Raw genomic sequence first — 17612 nt, 5'->3', positions numbered from 1 at the left:
ACCCACAGCCCTCCCCCGCTCTCCGTCGCGCATGGACGGTTTAACCGCCTGGCGGAAGCTCCTCACGGGGACATCAAGCGGGTAGCCTTGCCCCGCCCACCAATCGGGCCAACCGCCACAAGGGATGCAACGCCCCGACCGGTGGCTCACCGCGCGATAACGGACCCCTCAGCCCGCCGCAACACGGACCTCATCCGTTCCTCTCTCATCCTCTCTCATCCTTTCCACTCTCACGTTCCACCCTCCGCTTCCCCTCATCATCCTTCTTCTCCCTTCTCCCCTTTTCCACGCACTACGCACTGTTCCTCTACCTACCCTACCCGTCTCCCAATCAGACAACGGGGTAGAAGACAAATTGGCGGCCCTGATCGATATTGTGTAGATTTTGTGCCTTCATGGTTTGGAGGGTTGATCTACTGTCGGTAAGGTACAATCTCTGATGAAATAGCAGATAAATAAAAAAAAAAAATTTCTTTGAATAATTACTTGTACCATTAACACCTGGCTAAAAGTTAGCGTTATGTTATTGAATTAAGAGTTCCTATTCTGATCCCTCTAATAGCTTAATTGGAAAAGCACCTAACCGGAAATCAGAAATTTTGAGGTTCGATTCCCAATGGAGTGAAGTTGGAGTTGGATCTTTTTTCAAAAAATGAATTTGATTTAAAAATATTATTTTCCATCTAGTCTTATTAAGACGTTAAGCATTTTCTTTTATTGAAGATTCTTAACTTGATCGATATTGTGTAGATTTTCTGCCTTCATGGTTTGGAGGGTTGATCTACTGTCGGTAAGGTAGAATCTCTGATGATATAGTAGATAAATTTTAAAAAAAAATTTTCTTTGAATAATTACTTATAACATTAACACCTAGCTAAAAATTAGCGTTATCTTCTTGAATTAAGAGTTCTTATTCTGACCACTCTAATAGCTTAATTGGAAAAGCACCTGACACGAAATCAGAAGTTATGTGCTTCGATTCCCAACGGACTGAGCATAGAGAAGGATCTTTTTTTCAAGAAATAATTTTAATTTAAAAATATTATTTTCCATCTAGTATTATTAAGACGTTAAGCATTTTCTGTTATTGAAGATACTTAACTTGATCGATATGGTGTAGATTTTCTGCCTTCATGGTTTAGAGGGTTGATCTGCTGTCGGTAAGGTACAATCCCTGATGATATAGCAGATATATTTTTAAACAAATTATTTTTTTGAATAATTACTTGTACCATTGACACCTTGCTAAATGTTAGCGTTATGCTATTGAATTAAGAGTTACTATTCTGATACATCTAATAGCTTAATTGGAAAAGCACCCAACCGGAAATCAGAAATTTTCAGGTTCGATTCCCAATGGAGTGAAGTTGGAGTAGGATCTTCTTTCAAAAAATAATTTTAATTTAAAAATATTATTTTCCATCTAGTCTTATTAAGACTTTAAGCATTTTCTGTTGATGAAGATTATTAACTTTATCGATATTTTGTAGATTCTCTGCCTTCATGGTTTGGAGGGTTGATCTACTGTCGGTAAGGGACAATCTTTGATCTGCAGATAAATTAAAAAATTTTTTTTTCTAATAATTACTTGTACCATTAACGCCTAGCTAAAAATTAGCGTTATGTTCTTGAATTAAGAGTTTTATTCTGCTCCCTCTAATAGCATAATTGGAAAATCACCTGACCGGTTATCAGAAGTTTTGAGGTTCGATTCCCAATGGACTGAAGATGGAGCAGGATCTTTTTTTCAAGAAATAATTTTGATTTAAAAATATTATTTTCCATCTGGTCTTATTATGACGTTAAGCATTTTCTGTTATTGAAGATTCTTAACTTGATCGAAATTGTGTAGATTTTCTGCCTTCATGGTTTGGAGTGCTGATGTACTATCGGTAAGATACAATCTCTAATGAAATAGCAGATGAATTAAAAAAAAAAAATTTCTTTGAATAATTACTTGTACCATTAACACCTAGCTAAGAATTAGCGTTATGTTCTTGAATTAAGAGTTCTTATTTGGATCACTCTAATAGCTTAATTGGAAAAGCACATGACCGGTTATCAGAAGTTTTCAGGTTCGATTCCCAATGGAGTGAACATGGAGTAGGATCTTTTTTTCAAGAAATAATTTTGATTTAAAAATATTATTTTCCATCTAGTCTTATTAAGACGTTAAGCATTTTGTGTTATTGAAGATTCTTAACTTGATCGATATTTTGTAGATTCTCTGCCTTCATGGTTTGGAGGGTTGATCTACTGTCGGTAGGGTACAATCTTTGATGATATAGCAGATAAATGTGAAAAAAAAATTTTCTTTGAATAATTACTTGTACCATTAACACCTAACTAAAAATTAGCGTTATGTTCTTGAATTAAGAGTTCTTATTGTCATCACTCTAATAGCTTAATTGGAAAAGCACCTGACCGGTTAACAGAAGTTTTGAGGTTCGATTCCCAATGGAGTGAAGATGGAGCAGGATCCTTTTTTCAAGAAATAATTTTGATTTAAAAATATTATTTACCATCTGGTCTTATTAAGACATTAAGCATTTTCTGTTACTGAAGATTCTTAACTTGATCGATATTGTGTAGATTTTCTGCCTTCATGGCCTGGAGGGTTAATCTACTGTTGGTAAGGTACAATCTCTGATGAAATAGCAGATACATTTTTTAAAAAATTATTTTTTCGAATAATTAATTGTACCATTAACACCTTGCTAAAAGTTAGCGTTATGTTATTGAATTAAGAGTTCCTATTCTGATCCCTCTAATAGCTTAATTGGAAAAGCACCTGACCGGAAATAAGAAGTTTTGTGGTTCGATTTCCAATGGAGTGAAGATGGAGTAGCATCTTTTTTTCAAAAATAATTTTGATTAAAAAATATTATTTTCCATCTCGTCTTATTAAGACGTTTAGCATTTTGTGTTATTGAAGATTCTTGACTTGATCGATATTGTGTAGATATTCTGCCTTTACGGTACGGAGGGCTGATCTACTGTCGGTAAGGTACAATTTCTGAAGATATAGCAGATAAATTGAAAATTTTTTTTTAAAATAATTACTTGTACCACTAACCCCTTGCCAAAAATTAGCATTATGTTCTTGAATTAACAGTTCTTATTCTGATCTCTCTCATAGCGAAATAGTTTTAATTTAAAAATATTATTTCCCATCTAGTCTTATTAAGACGTTAAGCATTTTCTGTTATTGAAGATTCGTAACTTGATCGATATTGTGTAGATTTTCTGCCTTCATGGTTTGGAGGGTTGATCTACTGCCGGCAAGGTAGAATCTCTGGTGATATAGCAGATAAATTTAAAAAAAAAAATTATTTTTTTAAAATACATGTTGCAATTTCTTTTTGACAATTTTATTAGCGTTTATTTACAAAAATATGTATATAAAGCTGAAAATATAAAATAAAATGTTTAATAACAATAATCAATTTAAAGTAATTCTCACTATAGGAAGTAAGGATCAATAAAGCTCACTCTCTTTCGAAATATGTGAACATTTAAAATATCTTCTATTTGAAACTTTATGCAGCAAGGTCAGATTGTTCATCTCGATTGTTTTTGATAAAAAATGCTAACTTCGTGTATGGTTGCCTGTCAACTCATAAAGAAATTTGTTTAAAGGCTGCGTTCGTAGCGTGCATTGTGTATTTTTTACCGCTGCTTATGCTATGGAATGGGTTGAATGTTGATTAAGTTGCACTAATGCATAGGCTGGAAACTCCCGTAGGTTATCTTGACTTATAATTAAACGAGGATTGTCTTATAAACTCGGATTTTCGAAATCAAATTTGTTTAGGTCGTGAATGCAAATAATGTATGGGTATGGGTAAATTATTTTCGTCCTAATTTGTTTAAATTTGTGCAACCAGGTTCAACCCCTGAAAACTATCCCCTAAGTGTCAAACAGCATGACGTTCCCATCGAAACGTTTCCCTGAGCCCGAAATTATCCAAAATCAACTTTATTTGGGTGCAATATTTACGTAATAGACTGTTCAAATTTGTGCAATAAACTTCTACCCTTAAAAATCCCCCCCTGTGCGGAAACACCATGGCATTGCCAGTAAAAACTTTCGCTGGTCCCGACATTATCCAAAATTACCTTTATTTGGGTGCGATATTTTCGTTATAATTTGTTCAAATTTGTGCAATACACTTCAACCTCTAAAAAGTATCCCTGTGCAGAAAACATTAGGGTGGGGCCAGCGGAACGTGCAGCTGGTCCCGACATTGTCCAGCGTCAACTTTCTCTGGGTGAATTATTTTTGACATAATTTGTTAAAATTTGTGCAACAAACTTCAGTCCCTGAAAGCCACCCCCTGTTAGGAAAACACTATGGCGTCGCCAGCAAAAAAATTTCGCTGGCCCCGATATTATCCTAATTTAACTTCATATGGGTGCAATATTTTCGTCCTAATTTGTTGAAATTCGTGCAACCGAGTTCAACCCCTAAAAAGTACCCCCTGTATGGAAAACAGCATGGCGGCGCCAGCGAAACGTACTGCTGGCCTCGACATTGTCCAAAATCAACTTTCTCTGGGTGAATTAATTTCGTCATAATTTTTTAAAACTTGTGCAACCAACTTCAAACCCTGAAAACTACTCCCTAAGTATCAAACACCATGGCGTCGCCAGCGAAACGTTTCCTTCGTTCCGACAGTGTCCAAAATGAACTTTATTTGGGTGCAATATTTACGTCATAATTTGTTCAAATTTGTGCAATATCTCCAACCCCTGAAAACTACCCAGTTTTAGGAAAACACCAGGGCAGGGCCAACAAAACCTACCCCTAGTCCCGACATTGTACAAAATCAACTTTTTATCGCTGAATTATTTACTCATAATTTGTTCAAATTTCTGTAACAAACTTCAAACCCTACAACATCCCCTCCCCCTGTGCAGTAAACACCAGGGCAGTGCCAGGGAAACACACCGCTGATCCCGGCATTATTTTAAATCAACTTTATATGGCCGAATTGTTTTCGTCTCGATTTGTTCAAATTTTTGCAACCACCTTCAACCCCTAGAAACTACCCCCTCTGTAGCAAACTCTATGGTGTCTCCAGTGAAACGTTTCTCTAGTTCGGATATTATCCAAAATAAACTTTATATGTGACATTTATTTTCATCTTAATTTTTTCAAATTGTTTCAACCAATTTAAACCCCAAAGAACTACCCCCTGTGTGAAAAAACACCATGGCGGGGCCAGTGCAGCGTGTCTCTTGAGAAATAAGATACGTCCAGTGATGTGAAAATTCTAAATTTTATTATACAAATTTGAACAAATTCTGCACTAAATAATTGGCCGAAAAAAAGTTACACTTACATCTGTGGTGGGGCCAGCGAAATGGTCCTGCGTTATTGAGGCTACAGTACACTGTATACCAGGATCTCATAACCTTGATCTTACCTTTTGGAACACATACGTTGCTGCTTCTTCACCCCGTAAACATTGTCAGATTGCAGCACATGGCTGCATAATCTTACTCATAGCAATACGAGGATAACCCGGAGCTAACTACCACAGCTGATGCGTAATATTGAGGATTTTTAACCTCATTAAAGAGACGCAACGTTTTGGGCTAATTTTAAGTAGCCCTTTTCCCCTTGCTCTCTTAACACAAATTCTAAATTTCAAGAGATGAGACTACACCGGACGAATAGCTCGCGCCCTGATTTTGTTATTCAACAACGTTTTTTTTTCTTATTTAGATATTTAAAATGTGCAACGCAGAACTGCCGAGCAACGGCAAACAAAGTGGAACACAATTCCATTGAACTTCGTCGTCGACACTCCGATCACTGTTTTAGAGATGAAGATCAGGATAAGTTGTTGGAAATGAAGGAATTTATGAAATCGGGATGTCAAGCAAGTGGACGGAAGTTCAAAAAAATCTTTGATAATGATTGTATAATGTATGCCTGAATGATCTCTATTATTTGAAAGTTAAATTGATTGAATGTAAATAATACAGTTCTTTACATTCTCATCATTTATGATTGAGGATGTATTAGAATTGCCGGAAATTTGACATCACACTTTTTCAACGGATCTCCACGTTTCGAGACCCCCTGAATCCGAAAATCAGGTTTTCACGATGGCGTCTTTTTGTCTGTCTGTTCGTCCGTCCGTTCCGTCCGTAAACACGTTAACTCTCTAAAAAAGTCGAGAAAAGAAAAGCATTTCTTTTTGGAATCCCTACAAGATTATCATAACCATTTTTTGAATTTTCTTCAAAAATCGAAAATTCAAATTTTGATTGCACAAAAAATAATAGAAAATAAAAAATTCCATTTTGTGGACAAACTATGTGGGATACAAAAAGAGATGAATTAACAAAAATGGTTATCCCAAAAAAGATCTACAATTTCGTTAAGAATCACTTCTTGATAGGACGCGTACTTTTTGTTTTATTCGTGAAAAATAACGTTGAAAAAAGTAAGATAAAAAAAATGTGTGGAAAAACGACAAAAGTTACGAGAAAAAAATCGAACAAAACCTGTTTACAAATGTCTGTCGGAAATCGAGCGCGCAGCGCGAGTGTCACGATGAGAATGTGTACGTCAAAGCCTACAGAGATTTGAGAAACTTAATCTTTGACTATACTTAATTAAGTAGACAATTCAGAATATGAAGACGCATATAAATACTGCCATCTAAAAGAGATCTTTTTGATAAAGTTTTTTTCAAGCATTCCAAATGCAAGGAATAAATATCTGAGAGCGAAACGCGAAGTGTAATTATGTTTGAGCGCGAAGCGCGAGGTAACCTATTTTCGAGCGAGAAGCGCGAGATTCAACCATCGCGCGCCCTAGGCGCGCTCAAACTTGCGAGCGAAGCGAACCACGTGCGAAGAGAGTGTGCCCGCGAAGCGGGCAGATTTTTAAATATTATTATAATATTCCATTTCAGCTATCGGGATGCTACTGAGCTCGTCACATTTAAAGGCATCAGATCAACCATGCGTAGATAGAGGCGAGAGGTGTATCCAACTAACCCTCCTTCGATGCACGTATTCGCTGACGACCTGGATGCGAATAAATACAAAAATATTTTGATTTCAGAAAATCAAGAAGATAAAGTGATTTATGAGAATAGAAGACGACGAGGGAAATCTCCATGTAATGTTTTATAACAAATTATTTGTACAAAAATATGGAAAAACCTTATCACGTCTTCTATTGGATGGCACATTCAAAATAACACCAAGGGTACAGAAGGCGAACCAGGTATTTAATATAATAGGTGTTTTTTCTGGCCATGTAAGTTAATAAATTACAGTTCCCTTTAAGAAACTTCTTATGTGTTTCTACTTCTTAATGTGTTTAACGTTACAGGCAGTTTTGTTTTCTACAGTATTAATGTCATCTAAAACAACGGCCGCTCACACTGATGTGTTAAATTTCTTTGAAAGTCTCATCCCTACTGCCAGCATAAAAATAATTATGAGTGACTTTGAATGGGGCATTCGTAAAAGCGAGGAAATTGTATTTCCGAATTCAAGACTGGCTGGATGTAAGACCCATTTTGATCGGGTAACTACATTCCATATATTCTTTTCTATACATTTTTATTACATATAATACAACTCGGCACCTGTAAAAAAATTAATTTCTTCCCCGAATGTTATTTTGCGTCCGAGAAAAATCCAAAAAATTACTTTTTTCAATAAAAATAAGCAACTTTAAACTGGGTAATTTAGAAACACCAGCGAAAAAATTTTGGAATAATTAATAAATCTAGCTAACTGACTCCGAATACAGTCCGAGAACGGCCTGAAAGGTCTCTACTAGTTATCTCATTCACTTGAAGCTCGCGACTTTTGCTTGAGTATTTTATACTTTCGAGTTTCTATATGAACTAAAATCGCATGAGCGAGAAATTACGAACAATTCAAGTATAGACTATATGGATCGATCGGAGAAAGATATTTTGCTTCTTGATGAGAAGTTTGTTTTAATTTTGATTAATTCAAATATTGTTACTAATATTATTTTTATTTATTTTTATCAATTTTTATTTACTTGCTCACGCAGCTTTATCGCGACTGAGTAATTAATATAAGGACTCCCAAGTTATGATGAAATTTTTTGTTTGCACATTTTATCTTCTTTGTCGCATTTAAAAAAAACTTATTTTTTAACAAAAAATTTTTTTATCATTGCAACTTTGTTTTTTTAAATATTAGGCTATCTGTAAGGTTGTGAAGAAGGAATATTGGAAGGACGAACAAGTTCTCCAGGCGGTTCGTAAAATTCTGGCGTTGGCTTTTTTACCTCCTGAAGAAATCGAGACAGCATTCAATCGACAGGTTAGAGAAATGAATGATCAGATGAAACTCAATCTGTATGTCATTCATAAAATTCTTCATTATTGGATACCAGTTGTAAAGCCCGAAAATTGGAGCGTGTATGGATTAGATGTTCAAACAAATAATGGCGCCGAGTCCCTAAACAGTGTACTATCCAGGGACATTACCAAACGTCCTATGACCACCGAATTTACACGTAAGTTAACTCTTTACATTCAAATAAAACACAATTGAGAAAAATGTTTAAGTTATATATATATATATAGATATAGATATATATATATATAGTAACTGTGTATGTAATTATGTATATTTATTATTGATTTATTATGAAAATTGAACTAGTGAACAATTAATATTATCATTTTTAGTTGCTGTAAAAATGCACTGATGACTATGAAAACACAGGTGAAACGGTTGGATAGTGGTAAAAGTATTAGTAGATTGTCGAGATATCAAACTATTTACAAACAACAAGAACTAGTAGCAGGTAATTTTTTTAAAAATGTTTTTCTTAAACACTAAATGATACATCATATTTTTAATTATTACATGAAATTTGTTTTCATTTTTCTATAGTATGGAGGCTGTTAGAACACAGAGAAGAAGAAAATTATACGGTCGAACGGTTTATTGAATCTGTCTCTAAGTTAAAAGGAAACATCAAAGATATTTTTGAAAATAATTCCGATGCAAGAGTTGGCGAAGAGTTTGAACTGATGGAAAATTTACCAAATACGTCAATCAGTAGGTGTTGAGTGCTAATATCACTAATACGGATGATTTATAATTATACTTTGTTCAGTAATAATCTTATTTATTTTTGTTATAGGATCTGATCCTGATTTTAATAAAAATACTTATTTGATGACCAATGAAGCTAACATGAATGAATCAACGAATAGAAGACAATGTCGGGCAGCAAAACGACGAGCAGAAGAAAGACTAGCCAATGAAAGCATGCCAAATCCCGACAATGAGCTTCCTTCACGTGACCAAATATCTCTGCAGAATAAAGAATATGATTTAAGATTACGTCCAAATGAGAATGAGGTGATCGAGATTGATAACGATTATTTTGTGCCGGAGTTATCACGTGAAGTATGAAGTCCATTTGAAAGAAATGAGGAAGGGTCTGAAGATTTGTGAAACCTCAATGACAGAAGGCCTCACTTTTATGGAAGTAATCATTTTTTTAATATACAAAACACTCATCTATTTTACGAGCTTTTCTTCAAAAAAGCTTTACTTCTGAAAATACTTGATCAAAAATAAAACTGTATTTCCGATAGATTCCGCCACCGGATAGGTGGTATAACGCTGTCGCATCGTTCTCCCTATAGTCGACCTAATTTTTTATTTTTGCAACGCAAGAACGAGGTGATTTCACTGCGCGTATTCCCCAAGTTGTAATTTAGACAAGATGCTTATCTGCAATATATACATCAACTCGTTAGATTTTCTTCAGGCACTGTCACTATTTAAACATTCTTTGGTGGTTTCTGCTCAACTTTTTACGCGTCATGAATTTCAGTCCACTTCGTGCTCGAAAGAAAATCGGCGAGTTTTTAACTTGAAACAGATTAATCTCAACCAAAAATCAACGTTACGCATGCACCTATTACCGCAATTAGATCTTGTGATGAGTAACGTTTTCTTTAAAATCGCCGGCTGTATTGTCGCTTACATTCTTCGTCTTAGCATTCTTTTTTTATTAGCGCTGCAAAGTTAAGTTCGCAGACCAAGCATGAAGATCTCCACAGTGGGCCGAAACCGTATATACGGTGCTCATTCGCTCGTTTTAAGCAAGTAGGTACTTACACTTTTAAGCTATCGTGACCCGGGATTTTCAACTGATTCGTTTTTCAAGTAGTCATTTAAATTAGCCACTGTCCGATGACAATAACGGTATCACTTTTTCAATCTTGCCAGGTCGGATCAGGGGTGGACGAAGCTCAATTTAAGCTGAATGCGAACACTAATTTGACTTGCTTGGCACCTTCATTTGGCGCTCTTGTTTGTCGCTCTCGGCGCACTGTGTGAGCTCACACGTTCTTACTTCAAACGCGCGAAGGAGCACCTCATATACGGTTTCGACCGACTTCTGGGACCGCTTACTTGGTCTGCGAACTTAACTTTGCAGCGTTAGTTTTTGCACTCGTTGCTTTGGCTTTTTTCTGTTTTAAGATATGTTTTTATGGTGTTTTAACAATATTTCTTATTTTGTAGATACTCAAATTTCTGATGATGAACTAGAGCTATTTGCAGTAAACAATGGACTGTTCGTTAGAGAAAGCAATATAACTATTGAAAGAGTTATACGAGATATAAATGACGATGATGACATAAGTAAGAAATGTTTATATTTTTGATATTCTTACAAATTATAATACAAATATCGCAATGTTTATTGATTTAATTTTATTTATTCCGTTACAATATCGCACCAATTTTATTAATATATAAAATAATATACACTATATGTGTTGATTTGGTTTAGTTTAGAGCCCTTTAGGCTATTGTAGTACTGCGTGTTTAAATATTTTATACCGTCGCTATATAAATTTCAAAATGAAAAAGGGAAAAACAAAGTTATGTAATGAAGTGCAACAACTGTATACGATATCACAAATATAATTTTCAGTTTTAATAAAATCAGTCAGATAATCAGTCTTTTATCATAGTTTTGTTGCCTTTGAACAAGTGACACGCAATGTTATCAAGTAATATTATAGAATTCTATTTTTAAATTGACATAAAATAATTTTCTTAGTTGATTCTTCATCAATGGTACATCGCGCATTACATGAAGACGAAGAACAAAACTGTAAGTAAAATTGATATTTTATATAATATTCATCATACTGAAAATAATTATATCACTGGTACATTGATGATTGCATAACAAAAAATGTCGCTTACAATGCGTAATAAGTTGAAAATCAGTAAACCTGATAAGTGCTTCAGTGACCAGGATGGTGGATGACGGAGTCTACGGAGTATTCACTGTAGTTTCTCCTTTTGACTAGATCACGACGTATTCAGTCATTGCAATTTGGTGGCCAGTGTGTTCACAAAATACCGTCAACGTAATGAGCAGCATAGTTTTTCTAGTTTACGTGGTAACTACGTCTCTGGTGAACTACGTATCGAATGAGCACCATGCGAGCCAAGATACCCTCCGACGACGTAAAACTGGACAGCTTTGGAGATTTCCTTACATTTTACAGAAAATTGCACCAACTACGAAACACATGTTTAAAGTGACCGTCCACGGAGGAAAACGAGATATGTAGTAAACACGTACGCTAACAAAACTATGGTGCGCATTTTGTAGCCGGCGTTCTCTGCCATCAATGGCAACCTGAACGCATTCACTAGATCTGGTAAATACGAGAAACAACGATGGACATTTTAAAAAATTTAAATATAAAAACCAATATGGCCACTCAAAGTGGAAAAATTTTTTGTTTAAAAAAACGACTGTGGACATGTATATTAGTTAATAAATACATGTAGCAACATTCGAGCAGTCTAGTTATAGACTTCAAATTGAGGCTTAATGTGTACAAAATTTACCTTTTCCCGAAAATGTGAGTGACTACTTATTTTATAGGTTTTTGAGAACACAGAATTCAAATATACAAGATAATTTTTATTTTTTCAAATATCTAATTGTAAATTAGAAAATCATTCCACCGTTACCTATTTTTATTGTCCTTATTTCTTTTCTAAGCCAAAAATCAAACAAGTATGAAATAGTTGATTAGGACTTGTTAATATAAATAAGACATTAAATGAAATGTTGATATAAGTTGCAATTATAGCGAGTTAAGGTAAATCAAATTAGGTAAATTAAAAGGCTTGGAGATTGGGCTCATTTAATGTTCTTAAATTTATAAATTTATTCAAAGTAAGGGCTTTTCACTTATAAGCAATTACGGCGTTATTTACAACCCTTTTTCGGTAAATGATTTCCATATAACTACAAAATGGCAAGTATACACCACATTTTAAGATCGATAAATCACACAATATTAGTTATATTCGGTTAACAATTTATACATTATTGATCAAAATTATATGCGACACAGTTTATAAACTCTGCTATTTTCTTACTCATTACTTCGCAGAGTTCTCAATATTTTGGTACGTGATTAATTTTCAAATAATAAGAGTACAGTGATCATTTCAAATTATGCTGCAACTCATTTTGCACTACTTTTATGCACAGAAAACGTTTTAAATAATTAAAAAACCTTTTGATCATTCTGTAAAACAACGAATGTTTCATTCTGGAAACGAGGATAAAGTCTATGAGTTTCATTGTGAAAAGAATGGACATTTTTGTGCTTCCAAGAAGTTCGAAGGTGTACGTTTGAAGTGCAGATATAGAAATATGTCTGTCATCTAGCAGTTATGGAGTTCTACAATTGAGGCTGGCTTCACAATGTATTCTAAGAATTGTACGTACGTCGACGAACGTTCGTATCAACGCTTAAATTTGCTTTGTTGTCCATAGTTACCAACTGTCGTGCGTATTTCATTGGTTTATATTCCAGTGTTCCGGTGGTTCAATGCAGTTCAATGTTTACATGAACAAGGGAATGTGAACCAATAAAACGCACGCAACAGTTGATAGCAATGGAGAACAACGCAGATTTACACGTTGATATCAACGTACGTCGACGTACGTGCAATTCTTAGGACACATTGTGGAGCCAGCCTCAGGCGGAAGATTATCTGTACCTATGATTTGTATAATTCTGAAGGTCTTAATAGTTTTTAACCTTTTTCGGTTTCTTCATTAGGTTTGTACGTGATTCATTTTCCAATTACAAGAATATAAATACGTTCAGATATGCATTAACCTTGCTGTTTATCAACCACGCGAAAAAAAACATTCAAATTTAGCTTTAACTGATTCTGCACTGCTTTTACTCAGAGAAAACGTTTTAAATAATTAAAATCCTTCTCATCATTCTGCACAACAACGAATGGTTGATTCTGGTGAGTAGGTCAAAGTTTATGAGTTAGACTGTGAAAAGAATGGACATTTTTGTGCTGCCAAGAAGTTCGAAGGTGTACATTTGATGTGCAGATATAGAAATATGTCTGTCATCTAGCAGTCATGGAGTTCTACAATTGCGACGGAAGATTATATGTACCTATCATTCGTATAATTTTAAAAGGCTCAATAGTTGTTAACCTTTTTCGGTGTCTTCAGTACGTTTAGTACGTGATTCAACTTTCAATAACAAGAATATAAATTCGTTCAGATATGCATCAGCCTTGCTGTTTATCAACCACGCGAACAAAAACATTCAAATTTAGCTTTAACTGATTCTGCACTGCTTTTACACAGAGAAAACGTTTTAAGGACATGTAACGAGTATAACAGCTGATCAAGTCAGCCCTAAGATCAATACATTTTCACCTGAATTGAAAAATAAAAGTTTAAATAACGTGGAAATTAATTTCGGGAAATGTTAATAAATACACAGGCCGACAAGATTTTGACCCAGAAACCAGAATATACTTTTCCGAAGGTTTTTGGCATGCTAAATTCGAATCTGAGGTGAAAACTTCTCAATTGGCTCTGTTTTCCGAGATATCCTAACATAAAATTGCAAAACCAGCGATTTTTGTTTATATTTGAGGTTATGTAGCATGCAATATTTTCATTCGCTCAAAAAACCATAAACGCAGTTTTAAAGTATAAGTCTCGCTCTTTCGAATTTCGCAGAGTTTGTTGAAATATCTTTAGATTTTGCTGAGATATCACATTTTAAATTTGTTATTTTATTTTTCTGTTTATGGCGAAAATCGCTGTTTTTGCATATGTAGGTTAGGATATCTTGCAAACCAAAGCCAATTGAAAAATTTGGACATCAGATTTGGATTCAGCATACCAAAGCCTTCGGAAAAGTATATTCTGCTTTCTGGGTCAGAATCTTGTCGGTCTGCGTTATTTGCAATAATGTATGGATTACACAGACCGACAAGATTTTGATCCAGAAAGCAGAATATACTTTTCCAAAGGTTTTTGGTATGCTGAATCTGAATCTGATGTCCAAATTTCTCAATTGGCTCTGGTTTCCGAGGTATCCTAATCTAAAAATGCAAAAACAGCTATTTTTTCCCTAAACAGAAGTAAACTCACAAACATAAAAATTTCAAAATGTGATATCTCAGCAAAAACAAAAGATATTTTAGTAAACTTAACGGCATTCGAAAGGGCGAGACATATATTTTAAAATGGAGTTTATGATTTTTTGGCCGAATGAAAAAACTCGATGCTAAATAAGCTCAAATATATGCAAAATCGCTGTTCTTGCACTTTTAAGGTAGGATACCTCGGAAACCAGAACTAATTGAGAAATTTGGACCTCAGATTTAACCTCAGTATTAACTCAATTTAAAATGTGTATTGTTGATAAAGAGTTGATGTCATTGGTCAGCCATAAAATCGTTTAAATTTTAATATTATTTATCTTAATTTAGTATATTTTTTATTTATCCTTGCATGAAAATCTATAATTGTTATAGGGGTATCGGTGAATAGATTTATGATGATACAAAGTTTCTTTGGTGAAGGTCAAAGAAATAAATTGTTCCGCTAATTCGAATAGATCATAATTATGAGACAACAAACATCTTTATAAGATGAATGATTGGCTGAAATTTATCTGAATTTGTGTGATGCTTATAACTCTATTATCCTTTATCAAAAGAACTCTTGTAACACCATAATGCGGTGAACGTTCGGGTGATGAAAAAATATCATAAATATAATGATAGGAAATTGCATTTATCTTACCTAAGTACTATCCTGTGTCTGTTCTATCCCTAATCCTTCTTAATTAACCTATTTAACTCTTTCTTTTAAATGTTTTGGATTTAAAAAAATGCTTCTTTAAAAGAATAATCTTTTTTTAAAAACAATTACAATTTATGAATTCTTTATGTTTCTGATATTTTTTATTCGTTTATCATTTAGTTAGAGTTTAGTAATATTATAATTGACTGCTTATGATACAGATTGCTTGTGCATGTTGCAGTAATACAATACGATTTTGGCAGCAAACGTCTGGTTCATAATGTATCAATCTAACTTTTACTGAACAATTTTTTCTAATTAGTACATAAGAATACATTTTAAAAAAGTATTTTGGAGGTCACTGAATTATACTGTTAGAGATTCGTCTGTTCTCAAAATACTTTGGGGGTATATTTGAAATTTTTATCTAAAATATTTTTAAGTTTAATACCTACGTTGTTAGTTAAAAAGTTAAGTTTTTGTAAATGTTCATAACATTCGAGACAAATAACATTTATTTGCTGTTTCATTGGCTCGCTCATATTCGAAAACAAAACTTGAGTATAAAGTTAAAACTGTAAACACTTTAAAATATAGATACATTAACGTTTAAACATACATCTATTAATATACACTGTTAGAAAATTCTTGAATTTTCAAGCATTTTTAATGTACAGTTGTGACTGAAATCTCAGTTTTTAGCGAATTAATTATAACCTATCCAAATGTGACTGAAATTTAAGGTATATTTGCATGAAAAGTCAAATTAATTTACGTGCAACTGAAAATTAATGTACCTGACTGAAGAAGTAACTTATAAAAACTCCTGTTAACAAGATCAATTTTTACAATATTTTCACACTTATGAAGGAAATGAATATATACCGGGAAGCATAACAAATTCTGTGATTCAAATTTTAGTTTCTAATAGACAGATATAGTCATTTCTGCTCAATCATAAAGCAGTTTTCTTTCTGTGTTTTGAATAGTGTGTGCTAAAAGCAGTGATCACGTGACATATAATGTCTCTGGAACAGCTGATGTCGCAGACGAAGCAACTTGGAAAACGCAGAATCAGGTTGAAAACGCGGGAGTGTCCTGTGAATCTAATGTAAAAAGTTTAAAAAAGTTAAGATGTTGTGTATTATAGATTAGATGGTGTATATACTATTATATAGTATTGTTAATCAATAATTAACACATCGGAACAAAACGGTAAGTCTGTATAGTTTTGAAGTTACGTGTTCATGTGGATGGCGGTTTTTATAGGTTATGTCAACAGAAATTTTAATCTTAAGAGAATTAATTCATTCTTATCCGGAAATTATTTGGTGATTTCGAGCATGATTTGAGAATTTTCCTTGTCGAAATAGGAACATGGTTGAAATTATCTGAAATAATTTTTGAAGTATTTTTTGCCTCTCAGTATTTCCCTTAAATGGCAAACTGTATTACGAAACGTCTTCCATTTTTCTATATGGTTTTATAATTTCCAGTTCGGGTCGAGAAGAGTTAAATTAATTTAAGTTTTTAATAACATGGTGTCGCTTCCTAATCTTAGATATTTCTCCCAATTGAAAATGGCAGTTTTGAATGCATTGAATGTTGGAATAAAATTTCGTAGCTGAGAAAGAGCAGAATTATTGTTTCAAATACAAAGATTCATGAAACCACAAAATATGTGAATGTTAAAAAAAAAAACAAATTTTAAAAACATACATGAAAAAATCTTTTTATTTTGGGAAAAGAGCGTGGAGAATGTTTTTGCTAATTTCTTTTGATTTTCGATAGATTGCGAAATTAGAGGAGGTGCCTGCAATCGTTGTATGTTTCTATGTGTAAATTTATCATGTTATACGCTAGAAAAATAATAAAATTCAGAACAAAATGCCACTTTCCCGGATCCTGTTTTGTCTATAAATAATTTGTGAATTTAGAGTGACTCAAATTTTGATTCTTTATGTTCGATACAAGTTCCAACCTATAAATGGAATTCGGCATTTTTCTTCATAAATTTTACACTAGGTTCTTATTTATAAAAAAGTAAGATTATTAATTAAAGGGATTAGAACTTGAATTCAACGTTCTGAAAGATACGACGAAACCATAAGAGGTAAAACTCAATAACAATAACAAATATTGTTGCTGAATGGAGGTACAAGTTTTATTACAAAAATATATCCAGTTGCGAGGGAACAAAGTCGAGTTTTATGATTTCGAAGTGCCACTCTAACCTCAAAATGTATCAAGCTTGGCTGTAAATCACGACCAAAAATGCAATTCTCAGTCAAGATGAATAGAAAAATACGAATTCTGAGTTTCAAATTACATTGTTTGATTCAAAACAATTATTTTTTTTAAATTTAATTTAGTGTAACGTTTTACACTATGTTGGAAGAATTTTCTACTGGAATGCTTATGGAAATATGTCATTTCTCGAAAATATCAAATAACAATTTCA

The sequence above is a fragment of the Belonocnema kinseyi genome, chromosome 9 (assembly GCF_010883055.1).
Source record: "Belonocnema kinseyi isolate 2016_QV_RU_SX_M_011 chromosome 9, B_treatae_v1, whole genome shotgun sequence".
NCBI lineage: Eukaryota > Metazoa > Arthropoda > Insecta > Hymenoptera > Cynipidae > Belonocnema > Belonocnema kinseyi.
Note: the sequence above shows the minus strand (reverse complement) of the source record.